Source organism: Labeo rohita, chromosome 11 (genome assembly GCF_022985175.1).
Source record: "Labeo rohita strain BAU-BD-2019 chromosome 11, IGBB_LRoh.1.0, whole genome shotgun sequence".
NCBI classification, from domain to species: Eukaryota; Metazoa; Chordata; class Actinopteri; order Cypriniformes; family Cyprinidae; genus Labeo; species Labeo rohita.
The window spans coordinates 17,160,114-17,169,069 of NC_066879.1; positions in this window are offsets into that span (position 1 = coordinate 17,160,114).

Genomic DNA, 8,956 nt, shown 5'->3' on the forward strand with positions numbered 1-8,956 from the left:
ACAGTCTCTGATAGTCTATAAATAAAAATCCTAACCACTATTTAACTCATATATGTCTCTAGTTCTGCTGCATATCAGTTTATCTACGACACTAGATACTGATCTATGTAACGGCAGTAAGAAAATGGCCTATAGCTTGAGTCACAAGCCTTTGTTTCTTGACTGGAACTTACAGTAGGCTGATATGGTGTGACTTCCCGTAAAAGACCCTTGCAGACATGTGATACAAAAGTCCTGTGTTAGTGTCACTCAGATACCACTCCGGAAATAACTGTTCTCACCTTAATAGCCTATCATCTTAGGTCATGACAAATACTGTCATCCCACAGGAAATACTCCCACAAATACACCTGATAGCTCATTCCGTCATGTGTCATATTGTATTTACCTACCAAACCTTTTTTTTTCTGTGTAGTGACTCAGAGAAAAGTGCTCTTGTTGAAAGGTGAGCGTGAGCACTAAGGTAAAGTAGCCCTTCGTTGTTTAGGTGTTTTCTGGAAGGTGAATCACCAGGCAATCTTTGTCCTACTTTTGTTGTTATGTCTTAAATCGTGTTACCTCTCTTTGTGGAGCGCCAGATTGTCCATAGATGTGAGATATCATGCTATCATACATTTGCTGGTTTCTGTCAGGTCTTGATAGGGCAAGTCAAGACTCCACAGTGACCTATTTTACTGGAAAGCAGACATAATTTTGTCAATCATGGATCACAGACATGTTAGCATTAATCCAGGGTTCATTAATGTCATAAAATACTTCATTGAGAAATTTGCTTATGATTTACACCAGTTTTAGCGTTGTCTGGTGCAAACACTAAAGGGTTTTTGCATGTCCTTTACATGCAGCTGCTAAGGATTTTAAGGAATTTGTCTCATCGAACACAAATTATAATATTAATTACAGTGTACATTATTTATCCACTATTCAGAATTTAAAAAGCATGTGATTTTAGCTAGGGGGTGAAAACTTTTGAACAGAATTAAGATGTGTACATTTTTCTTATTTTGCCTAAATATCATATTTTTTTCATTTAGTATTGCCCTTCAGAAGGTACAGAAGATACTTGCATGTTTCCCAGAAGACAAAATAAGTTAATTTTACCCTGATCTTTAAATTCCAAAAGTTTTCACACCCCGAACCGTAATGCATTGTATTTGAACCTTCTGTAATAGTTGCATGAGTCGCTCAATTGAAAAGATGGATCTCAAAATCATACAGTCATTGTTGGAAAGGGTTCAAATACACAAAAAGGCTGAAAAAAAATAATCTGGGACCTGAAGGATTTTTATGAAGTACAGCAGGCAGTTTAACTGTTCAGGACAAACAAAGAACTCAAGAACAACTATCACAAAACAAAAAGAAAACACAGCTGTGGATCATTCAAGTAACAACACAGTATTAACAATCAAGCGTATGTAAACTTTTGAACGGGGTCATTTTTATAAATTCAACTGTTATTTTTTTTCTCTTGTGGACTATATGTAAACATCTTTTATTTGAAATATCTTTTTCAAGTCAGTAATAAATAAAAAATAACATGCATTTTGTATAATCCCTCTTATTTTAGTAAAATAATTTATATTTTGCAGATTCTGCAAGGTTCATGCAAACTTTTGACCTCAACTGTATATAGTAGATTTTAGTATTATAATATAGTTTTTTTGTTGCAATGCACATGTTAAGGTTTTTTATATGTTTGCTTTTTTAAAGATGAGTAATTATGAAATGTAAATTATATTTATTAATTATTTTTAATCCATATTACAAGCACTAATTATGATATTGTTTCGCAAGATGATAGTCGTTGACATCTTACCTAGTATTAATCATAAGTCTGACCTAATTTTGCAAAATTAGCTTTGCTTTTTGGAATTTGGAAAGTGTAACCAAAGAAAAAACTTCACAGTTTGGCCCACAATCTGAAGAACAGCAAACATCCCACATCCATCTCGGTTAAAGATTACCTAGAAACCTGTTCACCTGCTTTAGGTAATCAGCGGTTAAAATGTTAACATCACAAATGTGTTAATTGTTTTCCTGTTGTGTTTGGAAATAGATTTGGGGATACATTTAATTGTCACACTTTATATTGAAAGAAGTCGTCAGGATAAGCACTGCACAATCTAAACAAAACACAAAAGATGCTTGTGAACATGCTGAATGAGTGATGAGCACTTTAACCAGTCACTCTTAGGACAAATTCTCTCAATAGGCTTCCTAATGACGCATGAAATCGGTGTCATTTATTTTGACACATTATTCTGTGTAATCTTTTTCAGATTACTCTGATTTTCAGAGCTGTCCCTAGGCAAATGGAATTGTAATGCTGTGCATGGAAAATGAAACTCCCCCAGATCAATAGAGAGCCATTCACATCCCAAACCTGCAGCTGCTCTTCGAAAGCTTGTTTACTTTGCTTGAAAGAAGCTTATTTGAAACTCAAAGGTTTTGGAGCCCACGGCAGTGCCATAATAAGAGCAGGAGTGTCAGGGGTCAAAAGGCCACAGGGAGAAGATACAGACCATGTTTCTGGAAGGTAATTTCTCTGTTGATGGGTTTAGGATGTTGGCTTTTGTTCAGTCCATATGTGCTTCTGTGAGTCAAACTCAATGCAAGTTAGAGATGTGTATGAGCAGGTATAGACAAACAAGGAAGTAGGTTTTATTTTGCTATTGGTGGGGACATAAGAGCAGACAATAGACATTGTTTGATCAAATTATTGCTAGGGACAATTTAGTAGTGGCTGGATATTGGTAGAGACATATCATAGTGTCTCTACTAAATTCTGTGCCCTTGAATATCATAACAAACAATGTGCATCTTTGGAAACTATAGTTCTAAGTCATCCAAGACATTGAAGTGAGTCGCTGTTTTTGTCACTCTTCTGACGAAGATGTCATTCACTTGTTTGGCAATGTGCAACCCACACAGACATTTTGGTCAGATTTTTTTTTAATATTCATCTAATCTCATTTTGTAAGTGACTTTTTTTTGGTTTTAAAGAAACAGAGTTTTCTTAATTTGGATTGTTGGCCTACTCAAAAGAGAATATAAAAATATATCATTAATGTTTCCTGCTGGCTAAATTTCACATACATAAACAAAAATTTGTCTCTAAACCTCTTTTCTATAGTCAAAGTTGATCTAGACAAGTACATAGAAACTATCCAAAGTTCTTTTAATCCTAAAACAGTGAAAAATGCATCTCTTTATTCATTTTATGTGTCCTCTTAAAGTGAAAAAACATGGTAACCACAGATTAACCATGGTTTTGCTACACTAACCATAGTTTAACCATGGTATTTGCAGTCAAACTGTGATTATACAAGAAAAAAAATGGTTACTACACTTTTACTGTTATAAAACCATGGTTAATTTTCTGAAGGAATTGTGTATTTCTTTCTTTCTGTTATGTTTTTTATAACTGGCTTAATAGTTTAATACTGTTTTGTACTGTTTCATTAAAAAAAAGTTGGAAAAAAGATTTGCGACACACACTCTGAAGTCCCGAAGTCCTGATCTGAATCAACTGATTCGTGAACCTGCACCGAAATCCCGATCTGAATCAACTGATTCACAATCCGTGCTCCTGTGCTGCTCTGAATCGAAAGATTTGTGAACCCAATCCGAAGTCTAGATTTGGGGATACATTTAATTGTCACACTTTATATTTGACTTTATATTGAAAGAAGGCTGCACCGAAGTCCCGATCTGAATCAACTGATTCACAATCCATGCTCCTGTTCTAATCTGAATCAAAAGGTTCGCGAACCCACTCCGAAGTCCCCATCTGAATCAAATGCTTCGCAATCCATGTTTCAAAGTTTCGATCTGAATCAAAAGACTTGTGAACACGCTCTGAAGTTTCAATTTGAATCAAATGATTTGTGATCCAAGCTCCTTAGTCCCAAATCAGATCTAAATAATGATTCACGAACCATCATTTCAGATCTGGACTTCGGAGTGTGGAACCCGCTCCGAAGTTCCAATCTGAGTCAAATGATTCATGAACCCACTCTGAAGTTCCAATCTGAATCAAATGATTTAAGATCCAGGCTCCAAAGTCCCTGTTTAAAATAAATTATTTGCGATCCACGCTCCTTAGTCCCGGTCTGAATAATAATTTGCGAACCATCATTTCAGATTGGGACTTCAGAGCGCGGATCGGGAATCATTTAATTCACAAAATGATTTGCAAACCCACTCTGAGGTTCCAGTCTGAATTAAATGATTCACAGACCCACTCTGAAGTTCTGATCTGAATCAAATGATTTAAGATCCATGCTCCGAAGTCCCTATTTAAAATAAATTATCAGTGCTCTATCCTGGTCTTAATAATGATTCACAAACCATCATTTCAGATTAGAACTTCGGAACGTGGATCGCAATTTTTTCAATTTGCGAAATGATTCGCAAACCCGCTCCGAAGTTCCGGTCTGAATCAAATGATTCACAATCCATGCTCTTTAGTAATGAATCTGATTTCAAATATGATTTGCAATACTCGAAGTTCTGATCTGATTCGCAAACCCACTCTGAAATCCCATCTATCAAATGATTCATGATACACGCTTTTTAAGTCCCGATCTGGATCAAATGATTCAGATACACAATCTGATTGGAGTGCTTCAAAACAGTGAATCATTTTTTGATGCATGCTTAAACTGAGTTAAAAGCTCAGTTTCCCCCATCACTATATGTGCTTTTTAAAATCATTACAAGCTTACTTTTGATCTGTATTTTGCTAATGAATCACTTGAACTCAATGATCGAAGTCATGAGTTTGAATCAATAGCAGCGGTTTCAGCGTAAATGACTCGCTGAATTGAATCGGTTTGTCTGTGAAGGTGTCAGACTCTGTTGAGATGTCTTCTCGAACTCTATAAATGAGATCCTTGTGAGACTTTTCAAACTGCAAAAGCAATTTAATCTCATTGCTGTCTAGGACAAACTATTTCAAACAGATCTCATCTTCTCTTGAAATGTGATATGTTAAGAGGCTATCATGTCAGTGATGTTTTATCACTTGTATTCATTCGGCTGATAACATTTGTCTCAGATTTAGATGTTTTTTGCTTTCAGAAGTGTCCTAACACACGTGCAGGCATTCCACTGTGATGTCTCACTGATTTCTCTGGAAATCCCTACAGTTCCTTATCTTACCATCGTTTACAACAGCCTATAAAAGACACTGAATTCATGTTTGTGTTTCACAATTGTACAAACTTTGTTGGGGTACACAGTTTTTCTTCTGATGGACTTCAGTTTCTGAACCTCTCTGAAATTTAACCCTGCAGGTTCTTTCCCTATTTGTTGTTGTGCTATTATATAACTCATTCCATGCATTTACATTGTGACTTTTCACTCTGAATGGAGGCTAAAACTTTAAAGCAAACAATCTATTCAAACGCTTTTCTTTCTTTCATAATTCATGGCGTATATTTCCGCCACCTGTGTAGTGAGCCTCTCCTTTTTTCCTTCCAAATGAACCAGTTTCTCTTTAACACCGTTCAATGCAATTGTCTACCTCTAGCTTTTGCAGACAACAGATGCCACACGCAAAAATAGCTGTAGCAGGAACAGTAAATTCCCCAGCCTTTAAATCAGGCATTGTTCTCGCTGTAAAGACCTGCAGGAGACTGAGGCCGCGGCAGCTCTGGCGGATTTACAAGAGACCCGGAGGGCCGTTTAAAACGGGATGTGTGTGGCCCGACGCTCAGCAGAGCTGCTTAAAATCATCAGGGCTTGTCTGTGTAGAGAGGGAGGATGAGACACTAAAGGAAGACATAAAAACTCTGACCGCAGTGCAGATGGCTGCCGGATATTCACATCCACCATCCACAGACTAAATAGGGCTTTAATGATGTCACTTCTGTCACTTCTTAGGGAACCAGCTGAGCTTTAGTGAAGTAATCTGGGAGTGTGAATTATGGACATTTACATTTGTGCATTTGGTAGAAACTTTCAAAAAGCAACATAAAGTATATGGTATACATATTAATAAGGGAAATAAACCCATGACCTTAGTGTTTCTAGCAGCATTTTCTGCTTTATTAGATGCAGGAATGGTGCACGGCCACACGATTGTAACAATGTTAAAATTAAACTATTTGTGCCTGAAAATATCCTTGAGGACCTTGAATTAGTTATTTTGTATTTAGATGAATGCAACAAACAAGAAATGTAGTGCTTTTTCTGCATTTCTGTAGTTTTGTCTTTTTTTTATTAGTTATTCTTTTTATATTTCTCTTCGGCTTTGGTTTATATTGATTTTAGTTTCAGTTATTTGTTATTTTCAGCTTTCATTTTCATTTTAGTTTAAGTTTTAGTAATTCTGTTGTGCTTTTCTAAATTTTCTAGCTTTGCTTTATATTGATTTCAGTTTTAGTTTTAGTATTTTCAGTTTTCATTTTAAGTTTTAATCATTTTATGTGCTTTTCTCATTATTATTAGTTTTTTTTTTTTACATTTTTATTTAGCTTTGCTTTGTACTGATTTCAGTTTTAGTTTTATAATTCTTATTTTCAGTTTGAATTTTAATTTGCTTTAGTAATTTTATGTGCTTTTCACATTATTAATTTTAACATTTTCTATTTAGCTTTGCTTTTTATTAATTTCATCTTTAACTTTAATATTGTCTTATTTTCCATTTTCATTTTAATTTAAGTTTTATTAATTAGATAATCTAATATCTAATTAATTAAAGCTTTAATTTTAGTTGTTTTCAGCTTTCATTAAATTTTAATATTAATATTTCTGTTTAGCTTTGCTTTACAGCTCATTGATTTCAGTTTTTCCTTCTAGTAATTTTAGTACCTCAAATAATAATATATTTATTTTGTTATTAAATTTTCATTTAAAGAAAACACATTTAAATAGTTTTAGTTTTGTAAAATAAAGTAAAACATAATAGCATTCATACACATTTTTGATGTAAATTATTCATGTGTAATACATGCATGTATCTGTGGCATCTGTGTACTGTCAAGGATTTTTTTGTGAGACAAAAGTGCATCTCTAAAGAAAGTGACTTTTGAAGTGTCAGTTTTACGGCCGTCTCGTAGGGTGAAAGAGCCAGTCATGAATATGTTTAGAAACCCATCTGTTTCCTTTTTGGTTAAATTACCCAGCATCTGTATTTGGTTATTGTGCAGGTAATAATTTACAGAGTATATGTGTGTGTGCATCTGTGTGTTTGTTAACGTAGAAAGAATACATGTAAATATAAAATGCATATGTGTGCATGCATATTTGCACATGTGTGCATGAAAAAGAGAAGCTAGAACTAACTTTACTGCACAAGAAGTGTCAACATGAACTTTGAAAGGGAATTTGTCTTGGGTGTGGAGATCTTCGGGTCATCCAGAAAGAATTACCCTGTACGGTCGAGTTTATTTTAAAGTGAAAAGGTAATTCATCAGTTCCTTTGGAGGGCAAATATTATCTTAACTCTTTGGTATTGCGTGAACCGCTCCAGCAGTGCTTCTGCAGAAACAAGTTTTCAGGTTATTGTCAAGAGACCAACCCCCCTCAGAAATATCACACAGCATTCCAGTCCTTAAGAACAATTGAGAATCCCTGACTAAAGAGGAAACAGTTGACAGAGACATGTATCTGCAAGTGTGAAAGCATGACATCAGTGTGTGCAGTGGCCCATTCATTCATGCCCTGTTAAACAGAAATCCTATAATATGTCTGAGAGGAATTGTTTCCCGTTAGGCATGTCAAATTAATAGTGGTAGGGAAATTTTTCAGACCAACACAGAACAACTGACAGTGACAAGTGAGAACACATTAGGAATCTTTTTTTTTTTTTTTTTTTTTTTTTTTTTTTTTTTTTTTGAGTATTAAGCATTAAAAGTTGAAAAATCTAGGTTTAATGCTAAGAGTTTTTATTAATAATATAATAAATAGGTAACATACTGTACAGCACTATGAGTATGCTATAATCAGCATGCCAGTGTGACTAGTGGAGGACATCTAGTGGTTAAATGTTGTCATTAACCAGGGTTATAAAAAATACCTTAAGAAAAAAAAAATGTTACTTAAAATAAAATTGTTGCAAAGATGACATTGTTGATATTCATTTAGTTTAATGTGTAAAATAAAATAAATGAATTAAAAATAAATAAACTATACAGACAATTTAAAAAATAATAAAATGACAAAAATGCAAAGCAAAATTACTAAAATTTGAGCTGAAATTAAAATGAAAAATATAAAACCAAATATTTAAACTATTAATAAAACCTATATAATATATCATAATGAAATAAATGTAATATATAATATAGTATTTATAAATGAAAATCTAAAATGAAAAATATAAAAGTAAATCTATTTAAAATATTCATAAGAACTATGATTGTGTCTTGAAATATGATATGTTGTAATGTAATAAATCTAATATATAACATAGTATTTATAAACAGTATTTATTTTTAATAATAGTATTATATTATATTATATTATATTATAAAATTGTAAAAATATATGAAAATGATTATAAAATGTGTAAATAGTTTGTGAATAACATGAAATCCACAAAAAAAAAAAAAAAAAAAAAAAAAAAGACATTTTGTAGTATATTCCAAGGAAAACAAATTAGGAATTATATTATATTATATTATATTATATTATATTATATTATATTATATTATATTATATTATATTATATTATATTTTATATTATAATATTATCATATTATGTTGTCACGTCATGTAAAATCTTATTAAAATATTAGAACATAAAATGTTTATATTAAATATGAAATAATATGACAATAATAATAATTATAATAATCATAATATGAAAGCTGCAAAATAAACCTTGAAATTTTGCAGTATGTTCCAAGGGGAAAAAAATTAAGAACAGTTATGTATATTATTATATTATATTATATTATATTATATTATTAAAATCTAATAGAATTGCGAAACTTACATCTTTAATGCT